This window comes from Paralichthys olivaceus, chromosome 23, assembly GCF_024713975.1.
Source record: "Paralichthys olivaceus isolate ysfri-2021 chromosome 23, ASM2471397v2, whole genome shotgun sequence".
NCBI lineage: Eukaryota > Metazoa > Chordata > Actinopteri > Pleuronectiformes > Paralichthyidae > Paralichthys > Paralichthys olivaceus.
In genome coordinates this window covers 16,737,323-16,755,000 of record NC_091115.1, presented here as the reverse complement: position 1 = coordinate 16,755,000, position 17,678 = coordinate 16,737,323, and the positions used below count along the sequence as shown (strand labels likewise).

At 41.0% G+C, this 17,678-nt stretch overlaps 20 non-coding genes across 20 annotated transcripts; all 20 read left to right on the top strand.

Moving 5' to 3' along the window:
* Positions 1–1,050: 1,050 nt before the first annotated feature.
* Positions 1,051–1,122, top strand: trnap-agg (transfer RNA proline (anticodon AGG)). The gene has a single exon. It is a non-coding gene; the product is annotated as a tRNA-Pro (tRNA).
* Positions 1,123–1,783: 661 nt separating this feature from the next.
* On the top strand, positions 1,784–1,855 carry trnap-ugg (transfer RNA proline (anticodon UGG)). The gene has a single exon. It is a non-coding gene; the product is annotated as a tRNA-Pro (tRNA).
* Positions 1,856–2,367: 512 nt separating this feature from the next.
* Positions 2,368–2,439, top strand: trnap-agg (transfer RNA proline (anticodon AGG)). The gene has a single exon. It is a non-coding gene; the product is annotated as a tRNA-Pro (tRNA).
* A 1,428-nt stretch (positions 2,440–3,867) lies between these two features.
* trnap-agg (transfer RNA proline (anticodon AGG)) lies at positions 3,868–3,939 on the top strand. The gene has a single exon. It is a non-coding gene; the product is annotated as a tRNA-Pro (tRNA).
* Positions 3,940–4,600: 661 nt separating this feature from the next.
* On the top strand, positions 4,601–4,672 carry trnap-ugg (transfer RNA proline (anticodon UGG)). Its single transcript has one exon. It is a non-coding gene; the product is annotated as a tRNA-Pro (tRNA).
* Positions 4,673–5,367: 695 nt separating this feature from the next.
* trnap-agg (transfer RNA proline (anticodon AGG)) lies at positions 5,368–5,439 on the top strand. The gene has a single exon. It is a non-coding gene; the product is annotated as a tRNA-Pro (tRNA).
* Positions 5,440–6,100: 661 nt separating this feature from the next.
* On the top strand, positions 6,101–6,172 carry trnap-ugg (transfer RNA proline (anticodon UGG)). The gene has a single exon. It is a non-coding gene; the product is annotated as a tRNA-Pro (tRNA).
* Positions 6,173–6,684: 512 nt separating this feature from the next.
* Positions 6,685–6,756, top strand: trnap-agg (transfer RNA proline (anticodon AGG)). The gene has a single exon. It is a non-coding gene; the product is annotated as a tRNA-Pro (tRNA).
* Positions 6,757–7,417: 661 nt separating this feature from the next.
* On the top strand, positions 7,418–7,489 carry trnap-ugg (transfer RNA proline (anticodon UGG)). Its single transcript has one exon. It is a non-coding gene; the product is annotated as a tRNA-Pro (tRNA).
* A 1,428-nt stretch (positions 7,490–8,917) lies between these two features.
* Positions 8,918–8,989, top strand: trnap-ugg (transfer RNA proline (anticodon UGG)). Its single transcript has one exon. It is a non-coding gene; the product is annotated as a tRNA-Pro (tRNA).
* Positions 8,990–9,499: 510 nt separating this feature from the next.
* On the top strand, positions 9,500–9,571 carry trnap-agg (transfer RNA proline (anticodon AGG)). Its single transcript has one exon. It is a non-coding gene; the product is annotated as a tRNA-Pro (tRNA).
* Positions 9,572–10,232: 661 nt separating this feature from the next.
* On the top strand, positions 10,233–10,304 carry trnap-ugg (transfer RNA proline (anticodon UGG)). The gene has a single exon. It is a non-coding gene; the product is annotated as a tRNA-Pro (tRNA).
* A 512-nt stretch (positions 10,305–10,816) lies between these two features.
* trnap-agg (transfer RNA proline (anticodon AGG)) lies at positions 10,817–10,888 on the top strand. Its single transcript has one exon. It is a non-coding gene; the product is annotated as a tRNA-Pro (tRNA).
* Positions 10,889–12,316: 1,428 nt separating this feature from the next.
* Positions 12,317–12,388, top strand: trnap-agg (transfer RNA proline (anticodon AGG)). The gene has a single exon. It is a non-coding gene; the product is annotated as a tRNA-Pro (tRNA).
* A 661-nt stretch (positions 12,389–13,049) lies between these two features.
* Positions 13,050–13,121, top strand: trnap-ugg (transfer RNA proline (anticodon UGG)). Its single transcript has one exon. It is a non-coding gene; the product is annotated as a tRNA-Pro (tRNA).
* Positions 13,122–13,633: 512 nt separating this feature from the next.
* trnap-agg (transfer RNA proline (anticodon AGG)) lies at positions 13,634–13,705 on the top strand. Its single transcript has one exon. It is a non-coding gene; the product is annotated as a tRNA-Pro (tRNA).
* A 661-nt stretch (positions 13,706–14,366) lies between these two features.
* Positions 14,367–14,438, top strand: trnap-ugg (transfer RNA proline (anticodon UGG)). Its single transcript has one exon. It is a non-coding gene; the product is annotated as a tRNA-Pro (tRNA).
* A 1,428-nt stretch (positions 14,439–15,866) lies between these two features.
* Positions 15,867–15,938, top strand: trnap-ugg (transfer RNA proline (anticodon UGG)). Its single transcript has one exon. It is a non-coding gene; the product is annotated as a tRNA-Pro (tRNA).
* Positions 15,939–16,448: 510 nt separating this feature from the next.
* trnap-agg (transfer RNA proline (anticodon AGG)) lies at positions 16,449–16,520 on the top strand. The gene has a single exon. It is a non-coding gene; the product is annotated as a tRNA-Pro (tRNA).
* Positions 16,521–17,181: 661 nt separating this feature from the next.
* On the top strand, positions 17,182–17,253 carry trnap-ugg (transfer RNA proline (anticodon UGG)). Its single transcript has one exon. It is a non-coding gene; the product is annotated as a tRNA-Pro (tRNA).
* Positions 17,254–17,678: the final 425 nt, after the last annotated feature.

Genomic DNA, 17,678 nt, shown 5'->3' with positions numbered 1-17,678 from the left:
GCCTGTAGAAATTTGCTCTTGCTTTTTGTAGAGTGTTAGCAGGAGAGAACCATATGTTGATTTCTATCAGTGTGCAGGAATGAAAGGCCATGATGTTTCATTCCCACTAGAGCAATCATCAACAGTTTCCCCACAAGGCTACTGAGCAAAGGTTTTAAATTTGTGGCTTGTTGGTCTAGGAGTATGATTCTCGCTTCGGGTGCGAGAGGTCCCGGGTGCAAATCCCGGACGAGCCCTTTACTGTATCAGAACAAATGAAGACTCCCCAATGCTTAACTCTGAAAAGAGGGTGATTATATAGGTCACACTCCTTTAAATTGACTAGTGCTTAATATAGAGAGTGTTAGTTGGAGAGAACAATATGCCTACTTTTGATCAATGTAGAGGAATGATAGGTCATGATAGTTGAATAATTCTTGAACAATCATCAATACTGTTCAGCGAAATGGTTATTATGGGAAGTTTTATTAAATATTATGGCTTGTTGGTCTAGGAGTATGATTCTCGCTTTGGGTGCGAGAGGTCCCGGGTTCCAATCCCGGACGAGCCCTTGATTGCACGTTGGTCAGACCATCTCTTGAAGATGAACCTCCATGTCAACTTTAGTGAGGTAAAAGTTCAATTCTAGGTATCAAATCTAGTCTCTGCAATGGTAAAATAGGAGGGATGGTGACAAAATTACTTAGCAAAGGTTTTTATTTTCTGGCTTGTTGGTCTAGGAGTATGATTCTCGCTTAGGGTGCAAGAGGTCCCGGGTGCAAATCCCGGACGAGCCCTTTACTGTATCGGAGCGAATGAAGACTCCCCGAGGGTTAACTCTGAAAAAAGGGTGATTATATAGGTCAGACTCTTTTGAAATGTAGAATGCAAATCTGTGTAAATGGCCAGTAGAAATTTACTATTGCTTAGTATAGAGTGTTGATTGGAGAGAACAATATGGCCATTTTTGATCAATGATGAAGAATGGCGGCCATGATGTTTGATTCCTACTTGAACAATCATCAATACTGTTTCGCGAAATGTTTATTATGGGAAAATATTAAGGTTTGTGGCTCGTTGGTCTAGGAGTATGATTCTCGCTTAGGGTGTGAGAGGTCCCGGGTTCAAATCCCGGACGAGCCCTTGATTACATGTTGGTCAGGCCATCTCTTGAAGATGGACCTCCATGTCAAGTTAAGTGAGGTATAATTTCAATTGGGCTCAATTCTAGGGATCGAATAAAGACTCTGCAATGGTAAAATAGGAGGGATGGTGACAAAATGGTTCAGGCTCTTTAGAAATATAGAACAGAAATCTCAATATATGGCCTGTAGAAATTTGCTCTTGCTTTTTGTAGAGTGTTAGCAGGAGAGAACCATATGTTGATTTCTATCAGTGTGCAGGAATGAAAGGCCATGATGTTTCATTCCCACTAGAGCAATCATCAACAGTTTCCCCACAAGGCTACTGAGCAAAGGTTTTAAATTTGTGGCTTGTTGGTCTAGGAGTATGATTCTCGCTTCGGGTGCGAGAGGTCCCGGGTGCAAATCCCGGACGAGCCCTTTACTATATCAGCGCTAATGAAGACTCCCCAATGCTTAACTCTGAAAAGAGGGTGATTATATAGGTCACACTCCTTTAAATTGACTAGTGCTTAATATAGAGAGTGTTAGTTGGAGAGAACAATATGCCTATTTTTGATCAATGTAGAGGAATGATAGGTCATGATAGTTGAATAATTCTTGAACAATCATCAATACTGTTCAGCGAAATGGTTATTATGGGAAGTTTTATTAAATATTATGGCTCGTTGGTCTAGGAGTATGATTCTCGCTTTGGGTGCGAGAGGTCCCGGGTTCAAATCCCGGACGAGCCCTTGATTGCACGTTGGTCAGACCATCTCTTGAAAATGAACCTCCATGTCAAATTTAGTGAGGTAAAATTTCAATTGGGTTCAATTCTAGGTATCAAATCTAGTCTCTGCAATGGTAAAATAGGAGGGATGGTGACAAAATTACTTAGCAAAGGTTTTTATTTTCTGGCTTGTTGGTCTAGGAGTATGATTCTCGCTTAGGGTGCAAGAGGTCCCGGGTGCAAATCCCGGACGAGCCCTTTACTGTATCGGAGCGAATGAAGACTCCCCGAGGGTTAACTCTGAAAAAAGGGTGATTATATAGGTCAGACTCTTTTGAAATGTAGAATGCAAATCTGTGTAAATGGCCAGTAGAAATTTACTATTGCTTAGTATAGAGAGTGTTGATTGGAGAGAACAATATGGCCATTTTTGATCAATGATGAAGAATGGCGGCCATGATGTTTGATTCCTACTTGAACAATCATCAATACTGTTTCGCGAAATGTTTATTATGGGAAAATATTAAGGTTTGTGGCTCGTTGGTCTAGGAGTATGATTCTCGCTTAGGGTGCGAGAGGTCCCGGGTTCAAATCCCGGACGAGCCCTTGATTACATGTTGGTCAGGCCATCTCTTGAAGATGGACCTCCATGTCAAGTTAAGTGAGGTAAAATTTCAATTGGGCTCAATTCTAGGGATTGAATAAAGACTCTGCAATGGTAAAATAGGAGGGATGGTGACAAAATGGTTCAGGCTCTTTAGAAATATAGAACAGAAATCTCAATATATGGCCTGTAGAAATTTGCTCTTGCTTTTTGTAGAGTGTTAGCAGGAGAGAACCATATGTTGATTTCTATCAGTGTGCAGGAATGTAAGGCCATGATGTTTGATTCCCACTAGAGCAATCATCAACAGTTTCCCCACAAGGCTACTGAGCAAAGGTTTTAAATTTGTGGCTTGTTGGTCTAGGAGTATGATTCTCGCTTCGGGTGCGAGAGGTCCCAGGTGCAAATCCCGGACGAGCCCTTTACTATATCAGCGCTAATGAAGACTCCCCAATGCTTAACTCTGAAAAGAGGGTGATTATATAGGTCACACTCCTTTAAATTGACTAGTGCTTAATATAGAGAGTGTTAGTTGGAGAGAACAATATGCCTAATTTTGATCAATGTAGAGGAATGATAGGTCATGATAGATGAATAATTCTTGAACAATCATCAATACTGTTCAGCGAAATGGTTATTATGGGAAGTTTTATTAAATATTATGGCTCGTTGGTCTAGGAGTATTATTCTCGCTTTGGGTGCGAGAGGTCCCGGGTTCAAATCCTGGACGAGCCCTTGATTGCACGTTAGTCAGACCATCTCTTGAAGATGAACCTCCATGTCAAATTTAGTGAGGTAAAATTTCAATTGGGTTCAATTCTAGGTATCAAATCTAGTCTCTGCAATGGTAAAATAGGAGGGATGGTCACAAAATGTGTCAGGCTTTTTAGAAATATAGAACAGAAATCTCAAGATATGGCCTGTAGAAATTTGCTCTTGCTTTTTGTAGAGTGTTAGCAGGAGAGAACCATATGTTGATTTCTATCAGTGTGCAGGAATGAAAGGCCATGATGTCGGATTCCCACTAGAACAATCATCAACAGTTTCCCCACATGGCTACTTAGCAAAGGTTTTTATTTTGTGGCTTGTTGGTCTAGGAGTATGATTCTCGCTTAGGGTGCGAGAGGTCCCGGGTGCAAATCCCGGACGAGCCCTTTACTGTATCGGAGCGAATGAAGACTCCCCGAGGGTTAACTCTGAAAAAAGGGTGATTATATAGGTCAGACTCTTTTGAAATGTAGAATGCAAATCTGTGTAAATGGCCAGTAGAAATTTACTATTGCTTAGTATAGAGAGTGTTGATTGGAGAGAACAATATGGCCATTTTTGATCAATGATGAAGAATGGCGGCCATGATGTTTGATTCCTACTTGAACAATCATCAATACTGTTTCGCGAAATGTTTATTATGGGAAAATATTAAGATTTGTGGCTCGTTGGTCTAGGAGTATGATTCTCGCTTAGGGTGCGAGAGGTCCCGGGTTCAAATCCCGGACGAGCCCTTGATTACATGTTGGTCAGGCCATCTCTTGAAGATGGACCTCCATGTCAAGTTAAGTGAGGTAAAATTTCAATTGGGCTCAATTCTAGAGATTGAATAAAGACTCTGCAATGGTAAAATAGGAGGGATGGTGACAAAATGGTTCAGGCTCTTTAGAAATATAGAACAGAAATCTCAATATATGGCCTGTAGAAATTTGCTCTTGCTTTTTGTAGAGTGTTAGCAGGAGAGAACCATATGTTGATTTCTATCAGTGTGCAGGAATGTAAGGCCATGATGTTTGATTCCCACTAGAGCAATCATCAACAGTTTCCCCACAAGGCTACTGAGCAAAGGTTTTAAATTTGTGGCTTGTTGGTCTAGGAGTATGATTCTCGCTTCGGGTGCGAGAGGTCCCGGGTGCAAATCCCGGACGAGCCCTTTACTATATCAGCGCTAATGAAGACTCCCCAATGCTTAACTCTGAAAAGAGGGTGATTATATAGGTCACACTCCTTTAAATTGACTAGTGCTTAATATAGAGAGTGTTAGTTGGAGAGAACAATATGCCTATTTTTGATCAATGTAGAGGAATGATAGGTCATGATAGTTGAATAATTCTTGAACAATCATCAATACTGTTCAGCGAAATGGTTATTATGGGAAGTTTTATTAAATATTATGGCTCGTTGGTCTAGGAGTATGATTCTCGCTTTGGGTGCGAGAGGTCCCGGGTTCAAATCCCGGACGAGCCCTTGATTGCACGTTGGTCAGACCATCTCTTGAAAATGAACCTCCATGTCAAATTTAGTGAGGTAAAATTTAAATTGGGTTCAATTCTAGGTATCAAATCTAGTCTCTGCAATGGTAAAATAGGAGGGATGGTGACAAAATGTGTCAGGCTTTTTAGAAATATAGAACAGAAATCTCAAGATATGGCCTGTAGAAATTTGCTCTTGCTTTTTGTAGAGTGTTAGCAGGAGAGAACCATATGTTGATTTCTATCAGTGTGCAGGAATGAAAGGCCATGATGTCGGATTCCCACTAGAACAATCATCAACAGTTTCCCCACATGGCTACTTAGCAAAGGTTTTTATTTTGTGGCTTGTTGGTCTAGGAGTATGATTCTCGCTTAGGGTGCGAGAGGTCCCGGGTGCAAATCCCGGACGAGCCCTTTACTGTATCGGAGCGAATGAAGACTCCCCGAGGGTTAACTCTGAAAAAAGGGCGATTATATAGGTCAGACTCTTTTGAAATGTAGAATGCAAATCTGTGTAAATGGCCAGTAGAAATTTACTATTGCTTAGTATAGAGAGTGTTGATTGGAGAGAACAATATGGCCATTTTTGATCAATGATGAAGAATGGCGGCCATGATGTTTGATTCCTACTTGAACAATCATCAATACTGTTTCGCGAAATGTTTATTATGGGAAAATATTAAGATTTGTGGCTCGTTGGTCTAGGAGTATGATTCTCGCTTAGGGTGCGAGAGGTCCCGGGTTCAAATCCCGGACGAGCCCTTGATTACATGTTGGTCAGGCCATCTCTTGAAGATGGACCTCCATGTCAAGTTAAGTGAGGTAAAATTTCAATTGGGCTCAATTCTAGAGATTGAATAAAGACTCTGCAATGGTAAAATAGGAGGGATGGTGACAAAATGGTTCAGGCTCTTTAGAAATATAGAACAGAAATCTCAATATATGGCCTGTAGAAATTTGCTCTTGCTTTTTGTAGAGTGTTAGCAGGAGAGAACCATATGTTGATTTCTATCAGTGTGCAGGAATGAAAGGCCATGATGTTTCATTCCCACTAGAGCAATCATCAACAGTTTCCCCACAAGGCTACTGAGCAAAGGTTTTAAATTTGTGGCTTGTTGGTCTAGGAGTATGATTCTCGCTTCGGGTGCGAGAGGTCCCGGGTGCAAATCCCGGACGAGCCCTTTACTATATCAGCGCTAATGAAGACTCCCCAATGCTTAACTCTGAAAAGAGGGTGATTATATAGGTCACACTCCTTTAAATTGACTAGTGCTTAATATAGAGAGTGTTAGTTGGAGAGAACAATATGCCTATTTTTGATCAATGTAGAGGAATGATAGGTCATGATAGTTGAATAATTCTTGAACAATCATCAATACTGTTCAGCGAAATGGTTATTATGGGAAGTTTTATTAAATATTATGGCTCGTTGGTCTAGGAGTATGATTCTCGCTTTGGGTGCGAGAGGTCCCGGGTTCAAATCCCGGACGAGCCCTTGATTGCACGTTGGTCAGACCATCTCTTGAAAATGAACCTCCATGTCAAATTTAGTGAGGTAAAATTTCAATTGGGTTCAATTCTAGGTATCAAATCTAGTCTCTGCAATGGTAAAATAGGAGGGATGGTGACAAAATTACTTAGCAAAGGTTTTTATTTTCTGGCTTGTTGGTCTAGGAGTATGATTCTCGCTTAGGGTGCAAGAGGTCCCGGGTGCAAATCCCGGACGAGCCCTTTACTGTATCGGAGCGAATGAAGACTCCCCGAGGGTTAACTCTGAAAAAAGGGTGATTATATAGGTCAGACTCTTTTGAAATGTAGAATGCAAATCTGTGTAAATGGCCAGTAGAAATTTACTATTGCTTAGTATAGAGAGTGTTGATTGGAGAGAACAATATGGCCATTTTTGATCAATGATGAAGAATGGCGGCCATGATGTTTGATTCCTACTTGAACAATCATCAATACTGTTTCGCGAAATGTTTATTATGGGAAAATATTAAGGTTTGTGGCTCGTTGGTCTAGGAGTATGATTCTCGCTTAGGGTGCGAGAGGTCCCGGGTTCAAATCCCGGACGAGCCCTTGATTACATGTTGGTCAGGCCATCTCTTGAAGATGGACCTCCATGTCAAGTTAAGTGAGGTAAAATTTCAATTGGGCTCAATTCTAGGGATCGAATAAAGACTCTGCAATGGTAAAATAGGAGGGATGGTGACAAAATGGTTCAGGCTCTTTAGAAATATAGAACAGAAATCTCAATATATGGCCTGTAGAAATTTGCTCTTGCTTTTTGTAGAGTGTTAGCAGGAGAGAACCATATGTTGATTTCTATCAGTGTGCAGGAATGTAAGGCCATGATGTTTGATTCCCACTAGAGCAATCATCAACAGTTTCCCCACAAGGCTACTGAGCAAAGGTTTTAAATTTGTGGCTTGTTGGTCTAGGAGTATGATTCTCGCTTCGGGTGCGAGAGGTCCCGGGTGCAAATCCCGGACGAGCCCTTTACTATATCAGCGCTAATGAAGACTCCCCAATGCTTAACTCTGAAAAGAGGGTGATTATATAGGTCACACTCCTTTAAATTGACTAGTGCTTAATATAGAGAGTGTTAGTTGGAGAGAACAATATGCCTAATTTTGATCAATGTAGAGGAATGATAGGTCATGATAGATGAATAATTCTTGAACAATCATCAATACTGTTCAGCGAAATGGTTATTATGGGAAGTTTTATTAAATATTATGGCTCGTTGGTCTAGGAGTATGATTCTCGCTTTGGGTGCGAGAGGTCCCGGGTTCAAATCCCGGACGAGCCCTTGATTGCACGTTGGTCAGACCATCTCTTGAAAATGAACCTCCATGTCAAATTTAGTGAGGTAAAATTTAAATTGGGTTCAATTCTAGGTATCAAATCTAGTCTCTGCAATGGTAAAATAGGAGGGATGGTGACAAAATGTGTCAGGCTTTTTAGAAATATAGAACAGAAATCTCAAGATATGGCCTGTAGAAATTTGCTCTTGCTTTTTGTAGAGTGTTAGCAGGAGAGAACCATATGTTGATTTCTATCAGTGTGCAGGAATGAAAGGCCATGATGTCGGATTCCCACTAGAACAATCATCAACAGTTTCCCCACATGGCTACTTAGCAAAGGTTTTTATTTTGTGGCTTGTTGGTCTAGGAGTATGATTCTCGCTTAGGGTGCGAGAGGTCCCGGGTGCAAATCCCGGACGAGCCCTTTACTGTATCGGAGCGAATGAAGACTCCCCGAGGGTTAACTCTGAAAAAAGGGCGATTATATAGGTCAGACTCTTTTGAAATGTAGAATGCAAATCTGTGTAAATGGCCAGTAGAAATTTACTATTGCTTAGTATAGAGAGTGTTGATTGGAGAGAACAATATGGCCATTTTTGATCAATGATGAAGAATGGCGGCCATGATGTTTGATTCCTACTTGAACAATCATCAATACTGTTTCGCGAAATGTTTATTATGGGAAAATATTAAGATTTGTGGCTCGTTGGTCTAGGAGTATGATTCTCGCTTAGGGTGCGAGAGGTCCCGGGTTCAAATCCCAGACGAGCCCTTGATTACATGTTGGTCAGGCCATCTCTTGAAGATGGACCTCCATGTCAAGTTAAGTGAGGTAAAATTTCAATTGGGCTCAATTCTAGAGATTGAATAAAGACTCTGCAATGGTAAAATAGGAGGGATGGTGACAAAATGGTTCAGGCTCTTTAGAAATATAGAACAGAAATCTCAATATATGGCCTGTAGAAATTTGCTCTTGCTTTTTGTAGAGTGTTAGCAGGAGAGAACCATATGTTGATTTCTATCAGTGTGCAGGAATGAAAGGCCATGATGTTTCATTCCCACTAGAGCAATCATCAACAGTTTCCCCACAAGGCTACTGAGCAAAGGTTTTAAATTTGTGGCTTGTTGGTCTAGGAGTATGATTCTCGCTTCGGGTGCGAGAGGTCCCGGGTGCAAATCCCGGACGAGCCCTTTACTATATCAGCGCTAATGAAGACTCCCCAATGCTTAACTCTGAAAAGAGGGTGATTATATAGGTCACACTCCTTTAAATTGACTAGTGCTTAATATAGAGAGTGTTAGTTGGAGAGAACAATATGCCTACTTTTGATCAATGTAGAGGAATGATAGGTCATGATAGTTGAATAATTCTTGAACAATCATCAATACTGTTCAGCGAAATGGTTATTATGGGAAGTTTTATTAAATATTATGGCTCGTTGGTCTAGGAGTATGATTCTCGCTTTGGGTGCGAGAGGTCCCGGGTTCCAATCCCGGACGAGCCCTTGATTGCACGTTGGTCAGACCATCTCTTGAAGATGAACCTCCATGTCAACTTTAGTGAGGTAAAATTTCAATTGGGTTCAATTCTAGGTATCAAATCTAGTCTCTGCAATGGTAAAATAGGAGGGATGGTGACAAAATTACTTAGCAAAGGTTTTTATTTTCTGGCTTGTTGGTCTAGGAGTATGATTCTCGCTTAGGGTGCAAGAGGTCCCGGGTGCAAATCCCGGACGAGCCCTTTACTGTATCGGAGCGAATGAAGACTCCCCGAGGGTTAACTCTGAAAAAAGGGTGATTATATAGGTCAGACTCTTTTGAAATGTAGAATGCAAATCTGTGTAAATGGCCAGTAGAAATTTACTATTGCTTAGTATAGAGTGTTGATTGGAGAGAACAATATGGCCATTTTTGATCAATGATGAAGAATGGCGGCCATGATGTTTGATTCCTACTTGAACAATCATCAATACTGTTTCGCGAAATGTTTATTATGGGAAAATATTAAGGTTTGTGGCTCGTTGGTCTAGGAGTATGATTCTCGCTTAGGGTGTGAGAGGTCCCGGGTTCAAATCCCGGACGAGCCCTTGATTACATGTTGGTCAGGCCATCTCTTGAAGATGGACCTCCATGTCAAGTTAAGTGAGGTATAATTTCAATTGGGCTCAATTCTAGGGATCGAATAAAGACTCTGCAATGGTAAAATAGGAGGGATGGTGACAAAATGGTTCAGGCTCTTTAGAAATATAGAACAGAAATCTCAATATATGGCCTGTAGAAATTTGCTCTTGCTTTTTGTAGAGTGTTAGCAGGAGAGAACCATATGTTGATTTCTATCAGTGTGCAGGAATGAAAGGCCATGATGTTTCATTCCCACTAGAGCAATCATCAACAGTTTCCCCACAAGGCTACTGAGCAAAGGTTTTAAATTTGTGGCTTGTTGGTCTAGGAGTATGATTCTCGCTTCGGGTGCGAGAGGTCCCGGGTGCAAATCCCGGACGAGCCCTTTACTATATCAGCGCTAATGAAGACTCCCCAATGCTTAACTCTGAAAAGAGGGTGATTATATAGGTCACACTCCTTTAAATTGACTAGTGCTTAATATAGAGAGTGTTAGTTGGAGAGAACAATATGCCTATTTTTGATCAATGTAGAGGAATGATAGGTCATGATAGTTGAATAATTCTTGAACAATCATCAATACTGTTCAGCGAAATGGTTATTATGGGAAGTTTTATTAAATATTATGGCTCGTTGGTCTAGGAGTATGATTCTCGCTTTGGGTGCGAGAGGTCCCGGGTTCAAATCCCGGACGAGCCCTTGATTGCACGTTGGTCAGACCATCTCTTGAAAATGAACCTCCATGTCAAATTTAGTGAGGTAAAATTTCAATTGGGTTCAATTCTAGGTATCAAATCTAGTCTCTGCAATGGTAAAATAGGAGGGATGGTGACAAAATTACTTAGCAAAGGTTTTTATTTTCTGGCTTGTTGGTCTAGGAGTATGATTCTCGCTTAGGGTGCAAGAGGTCCCGGGTGCAAATCCCGGACGAGCCCTTTACTGTATCGGAGCGAATGAAGACTCCCCGAGGGTTAACTCTGAAAAAAGGGTGATTATATAGGTCAGACTCTTTTGAAATGTAGAATGCAAATCTGTGTAAATGGCCAGTAGAAATTTACTATTGCTTAGTATAGAGAGTGTTGATTGGAGAGAACAATATGGCCATTTTTGATCAATGATGAAGAATGGCGGCCATGATGTTTGATTCCTACTTGAACAATCATCAATACTGTTTCGCGAAATGTTTATTATGGGAAAATATTAAGGTTTGTGGCTCGTTGGTCTAGGAGTATGATTCTCGCTTAGGGTGCGAGAGGTCCCGGGTTCAAATCCCGGACGAGCCCTTGATTACATGTTGGTCAGGCCATCTCTTGAAGATGGACCTCCATGTCAAGTTAAGTGAGGTAAAATTTCAATTGGGCTCAATTCTAGGGATTGAATAAAGACTCTGCAATGGTAAAATAGGAGGGATGGTGACAAAATGGTTCAGGCTCTTTAGAAATATAGAACAGAAATCTCAATATATGGCCTGTAGAAATTTGCTCTTGCTTTTTGTAGAGTGTTAGCAGGAGAGAACCATATGTTGATTTCTATCAGTGTGCAGGAATGTAAGGCCATGATGTTTGATTCCCACTAGAGCAATCATCAACAGTTTCCCCACAAGGCTACTGAGCAAAGGTTTTAAATTTGTGGCTTGTTGGTCTAGGAGTATGATTCTCGCTTCGGGTGCGAGAGGTCCCAGGTGCAAATCCCGGACGAGCCCTTTACTATATCAGCGCTAATGAAGACTCCCCAATGCTTAACTCTGAAAAGAGGGTGATTATATAGGTCACACTCCTTTAAATTGACTAGTGCTTAATATAGAGAGTGTTAGTTGGAGAGAACAATATGCCTAATTTTGATCAATGTAGAGGAATGATAGGTCATGATAGATGAATAATTCTTGAACAATCATCAATACTGTTCAGCGAAATGGTTATTATGGGAAGTTTTATTAAATATTATGGCTCGTTGGTCTAGGAGTATTATTCTCGCTTTGGGTGCGAGAGGTCCTGGGTTCAAATCCTGGACGAGCCCTTGATTGCACGTTAGTCAGACCATCTCTTGAAGATGAACCTCCATGTCAAATTTAGTGAGGTAAAATTTCAATTGGGTTCAATTCTAGGTATCAAATCTAGTCTCTGCAATGGTAAAATAGGAGGGATGGTCACAAAATGTGTCAGGCTTTTTAGAAATATAGAACAGAAATCTCAAGATATGGCCTGTAGAAATTTGCTCTTGCTTTTTGTAGAGTGTTAGCAGGAGAGAACCATATGTTGATTTCTATCAGTGTGCAGGAATGAAAGGCCATGATGTCGGATTCCCACTAGAACAATCATCAACAGTTTCCCCACATGGCTACTTAGCAAAGGTTTTTATTTTGTGGCTTGTTGGTCTAGGAGTATGATTCTCGCTTAGGGTGCGAGAGGTCCCGGGTGCAAATCCCGGACGAGCCCTTTACTGTATCGGAGCGAATGAAGACTCCCCGAGGGTTAACTCTGAAAAAAGGGTGATTATATAGGTCAGACTCTTTTGAAATGTAGAATGCAAATCTGTGTAAATGGCCAGTAGAAATTTACTATTGCTTAGTATAGAGAGTGTTGATTGGAGAGAACAATATGGCCATTTTTGATCAATGATGAAGAATGGCGGCCATGATGTTTGATTCCTACTTGAACAATCATCAATACTGTTTCGCGAAATGTTTATTATGGGAAAATATTAAGATTTGTGGCTCGTTGGTCTAGGAGTATGATTCTCGCTTAGGGTGTGAGAGGTCCCGGGTTCAAATCCCGGACGAGCCCTTGATTACATGTTGGTCAGGCCATCTCTTGAAGATGGACCTCCATGTCAAGTTAAGTGAGGTATAATTTCAATTGGGCTCAATTCTAGGGATCGAATAAAGACTCTGCAATGGTAAAATAGGAGGGATGGTGACAAAATGGTTCAGGCTCTTTAGAAATATAGAACAGAAATCTCAATATATGGCCTGTAGAAATTTGCTCTTGCTTTTTGTAGAGTGTTAGCAGGAGAGAACCATATGTTGATTTCTATCAGTGTGCAGGAATGTAAGGCCATGATGTTTGATTCCCACTAGAGCAATCATCAACAGTTTCCCCACAAGGCTACTGAGCAAAGGTTTTAAATTTGTGGCTTGTTGGTCTAGGAGTATGATTCTCGCTTCGGGTGCGAGAGGTCCCGGGTGCAAATCCCGGACGAGCCCTTTACTATATCAGCGCTAATGAAGACTCCCCAATGCTTAACTCTGAAAAGAGGGTGATTATATAGGTCACACTCCTTTAAATTGACTAGTGCTTAATATAGAGAGTGTTAGTTGGAGAGAACAATATGCCTATTTTTGATCAATGTAGAGGAATGATAGGTCATGATAGTTGAATAATTCTTGAACAATCATCAATACTGTTCAGCGAAATGGTTATTATGGGAAGTTTTATTAAATATTATGGCTCGTTGGTCTAGGAGTATGATTCTCGCTTTGGGTGCGAGAGGTCCCGGGTTCAAATCCCGGACGAGCCCTTGATTGCACGTTGGTCAGACCATCTCTTGAAAATGAACCTCCATGTCAAATTTAGTGAGGTAAAATTTCAATTGGGTTCAATTCTAGGTATCAAATCTAGTCTCTGCAATGGTAAAATAGGAGGGATGGTGACAAAATTACTTAGCAAAGGTTTTTATTTTCTGGCTTGTTGGTCTAGGAGTATGATTCTCGCTTAGGGTGCAAGAGGTCCCGGGTGCAAATCCCGGACGAGCCCTTTACTGTATCGGAGCGAATGAAGACTCCCCGAGGGTTAACTCTGAAAAAAGGGTGATTATATAGGTCAGACTCTTTTGAAATGTAGAATGCAAATCTGTGTAAATGGCCAGTAGAAATTTACTATTGCTTAGTATAGAGAGTGTTGATTGGAGAGAACAATATGGCCATTTTTGATCAATGATGAAGAATGGCGGCCATGATGTTTGATTCCTACTTGAACAATCATCAATACTGTTTCGCGAAATGTTTATTATGGGAAAATATTAAGGTTTGTGGCTCGTTGGTCTAGGAGTATGATTCTCGCTTAGGGTGCGAGAGGTCCCGGGTTCAAATCCCGGACGAGCCCTTGATTACATGTTGGTCAGGCCATCTCTTGAAGATGGACCTCCATGTCAAGTTAAGTGAGGTAAAATTTCAATTGGGCTCAATTCTAGGGATCGAATAAAGACTCTGCAATGGTAAAATAGGAGGGATGGTGACAAAATGGTTCAGGCTCTTTAGAAATATAGAACAGAAATCTCAATATATGGCCTGTAGAAATTTGCTCTTGCTTTTTGTAGAGTGTTAGCAGGAGAGAACCATATGTTGATTTCTATCAGTGTGCAGGAATGTAAGGCCATGATGTTTGATTCCCACTAGAGCAATCATCAACAGTTTCCCCACAAGGCTACTGAGCAAAGGTTTTAAATTTGTGGCTTGTTGGTCTAGGAGTATGATTCTCGCTTCGGGTGCGAGAGGTCCCGGGTGCAAATCCCGGACGAGCCCTTTACTATATCAGCGCTAATGAAGACTCCCCAATGCTTAACTCTGAAAAGAGGGTGATTATATAGGTCACACTCCTTTAAATTGACTAGTGCTTAATATAGAGAGTGTTAGTTGGAGAGAACAATATGCCTAATTTTGATCAATGTAGAGGAATGATAGGTCATGATAGATGAATAATTCTTGAACAATCATCAATACTGTTCAGCGAAATGGTTATTATGGGAAGTTTTATTAAATATTATGGCTCGTTGGTCTAGGAGTATGATTCTCGCTTTGGGTGCGAGAGGTCCCGGGTTCAAATCCCGGACGAGCCCTTGATTGCACGTTGGTCAGACCATCTCTTGAAAATGAACCTCCATGTCAAATTTAGTGAGGTAAAATTTAAATTGGGTTCAATTCTAGGTATCAAATCTAGTCTCTGCAATGGTAAAATAGGAGGGATGGTGACAAAATGTGTCAGGCTTTTTAGAAATATAGAACAGAAATCTCAAGATATGGCCTGTAGAAATTTGCTCTTGCTTTTTGTAGAGTGTTAGCAGGAGAGAACCATATGTTGATTTCTATCAGTGTGCAGGAATGAAAGGCCATGATGTCGGATTCCCACTAGAACAATCATCAACAGTTTCCCCACATGGCTACTTAGCAAAGGTTTTTATTTTGTGGCTTGTTGGTCTAGGAGTATGATTCTCGCTTAGGGTGCGAGAGGTCCCGGGTGCAAATCCCGGACGAGCCCTTTACTGTATCGGAGCGAATGAAGACTCCCCGAGGGTTAACTCTGAAAAAAGGGCGATTATATAGGTCAGACTCTTTTGAAATGTAGAATGCAAATCTGTGTAAATGGCCAGTAGAAATTTACTATTGCTTAGTATAGAGAGTGTTGATTGGAGAGAACAATATGGCCATTTTTGATCAATGATGAAGAATGGCGGCCATGATGTTTGATTCCTACTTGAACAATCATCAATACTGTTTCGCGAAATGTTTATTATGGGAAAATATTAAGATTTGTGGCTCGTTGGTCTAGGAGTATGATTCTCGCTTAGGGTGCGAGAGGTCCCGGGTTCAAATCCCAGACGAGCCCTTGATTACATGTTGGTCAGGCCATCTCTTGAAGATGGACCTCCATGTCAAGTTAAGTGAGGTAAAATTTCAATTGGGCTCAATTCTAGAGATTGAATAAAGACTCTGCAATGGTAAAATAGGAGGGATGGTGACAAAATGGTTCAGGCTCTTTAGAAATATAGAACAGAAATCTCAATATATGGCCTGTAGAAATTTGCTCTTGCTTTTTGTAGAGTGTTAGCAGGAGAGAACCATATGTTGATTTCTATCAGTGTGCAGGAATGAAAGGCCATGATGTTTCATTCCCACTAGAGCAATCATCAACAGTTTCCCCACAAGGCTACTGAGCAAAGGTTTTAAATTTGTGGCTTGTTGGTCTAGGAGTATGATTCTCGCTTCGGGTGCGAGAGGTCCCGGGTGCAAATCCCGGACGAGCCCTTTACTATATCAGCGCTAATGAAGACTCCCCAATGCTTAACTCTGAAAAGAGGGTGATTATATAGGTCACACTCCTTTAAATTGACTAGTGCTTAATATAGAGAGTGTTAGTTGGAGAGAACAATATGCCTACTTTTGATCAATGTAGAGGAATGATAGGTCATGATAGTTGAATAATTCTTGAACAATCATCAATACTGTTCAGCGAAATGGTTATTATGGGAAGTTTTATTAAATATTATGGCTCGTTGGTCTAGGAGTATGATTCTCGCTTTGGGTGCGAGAGGTCCCGGGTTCCAATCCCGGACGAGCCCTTGATTGCACGTTGGTCAGACCATCTCTTGAAGATGAACCTCCATGTCAACTTTAGTGAGGTAAAATTTCAATTGGGTTCAATTCTAGGTATCAAATCTAGTCTCTGCAATGGTAAAATAGGAGGGATGGTGACAAAATTACTTAGCAAAGGTTTTTATTTTCTGGCTTGTTGGTCTAGGAGTATGATTCTCGCTTAGGGTGCAAGAGGTCCCGGGTGCAAATCCCGGACGAGCCCTTTACTGTATCGGAGCGAATGAAGACTCCCCGAGGGTTAACTCTGAAAAAAGGGTGATTATATAGGTCAGACTCTTTTGAAATGTAGAATGCAAATCTGTGTAAATGGCCAGTAGAAATTTACTATTGCTTAGTATAGAGTGTTGATTGGAGAGAACAATATGGCCATTTTTGATCAATGATGAAGAATGGCGGCCATGATGTTTGATTCCTACTTGAACAATCATCAATACTGTTTCGCGAAATGTTTATTATGGGAAAATATTAAGGTTTGTGGCTCGTTGGTCTAGGAGTATGATTCTCGCTTAGGGTGTGAGAGGTCCCGGGTTCAAATCCCGGACGAGCCCTTGATTACATGTTGGTCAGGCCATCTCTTGAAGATGGACCTCCATGTCAAGTTAAGTGAGGTATAATTTCAATTGGGCTCAATTCTAGGGATCGAATAAAGACTCTGCAATGGTAAAATAGGAGGGATGGTGACAAAATGGTTCAGGCTCTTTAGAAATATAGAACAGAAATCTCAATATATGGCCTGTAGAAATTTGCTCTTGCTTTTTGTAGAGTGTTAGCAGGAGAGAACCATATGTTGATTTCTATCAGTGTGCAGGAATGAAAGGCCATGATGTTTCATTCCCACTAGAGCAATCATCAACAGTTTCCCCACAAGGCTACTGAGCAAAGGTTTTAAATTTGTGGCTTGTTGGTCTAGGAGTATGATTCTCGCTTCGGGTGCGAGAGGTCCCGGGTGCAAATCCCGGACGAGCCCTTTACTATATCAGCGCTAATGAAGACTCCCCAATGCTTAACTCTGAAAAGAGGGTGATTATATAGGTCACACTCCTTTAAATTGACTAGTGCTTAATATAGAGAGTGTTAGTTGGAGAGAACAATATGCCTATTTTTGATCAATGTAGAGGAATGATAGGTCATGATAGTTGAATAATTCTTGAACAATCATCAATACTGTTCAGCGAAATGGTTATTATGGGAAGTTTTATTAAATATTATGGCTCGTTGGTCTAGGAGTATGATTCTCGCTTTGGGTGCGAGAGGTCCCGGGTTCAAATCCCGGACGAGCCCTTGATTGCACGTTGGTCAGACCATCTCTTGAAAATGAACCTCCATGTCAAATTTAGTGAGGTAAAATTTCAATTGGGTTCAATTCTAGGTATCAAATCTAGTCTCTGCAATGGTAAAATAGGAGGGATGGTGACAAAATTACTTAGCAAAGGTTTTTATTTTCTGGCTTGTTGGTCTAGGAGTATGATTCTCGCTTAGGGTGCAAGAGGTCCCGGGTGCAAATCCCGGACGAGCCCTTTACTGTATCGGAGCGAATGAAGACTCCCCGAGGGTTAACTCTGAAAAAAGGGTGATTATATAGGTCAGACTCTTTTGAAATGTAGAATGCAAATCTGTGTAAATGGCCAGTAGAAATTTACTATTGCTTAGTATAGAGAGTGTTGATTGGAGAGAACAATATGGCCATTTTTGATCAATGATGAAGA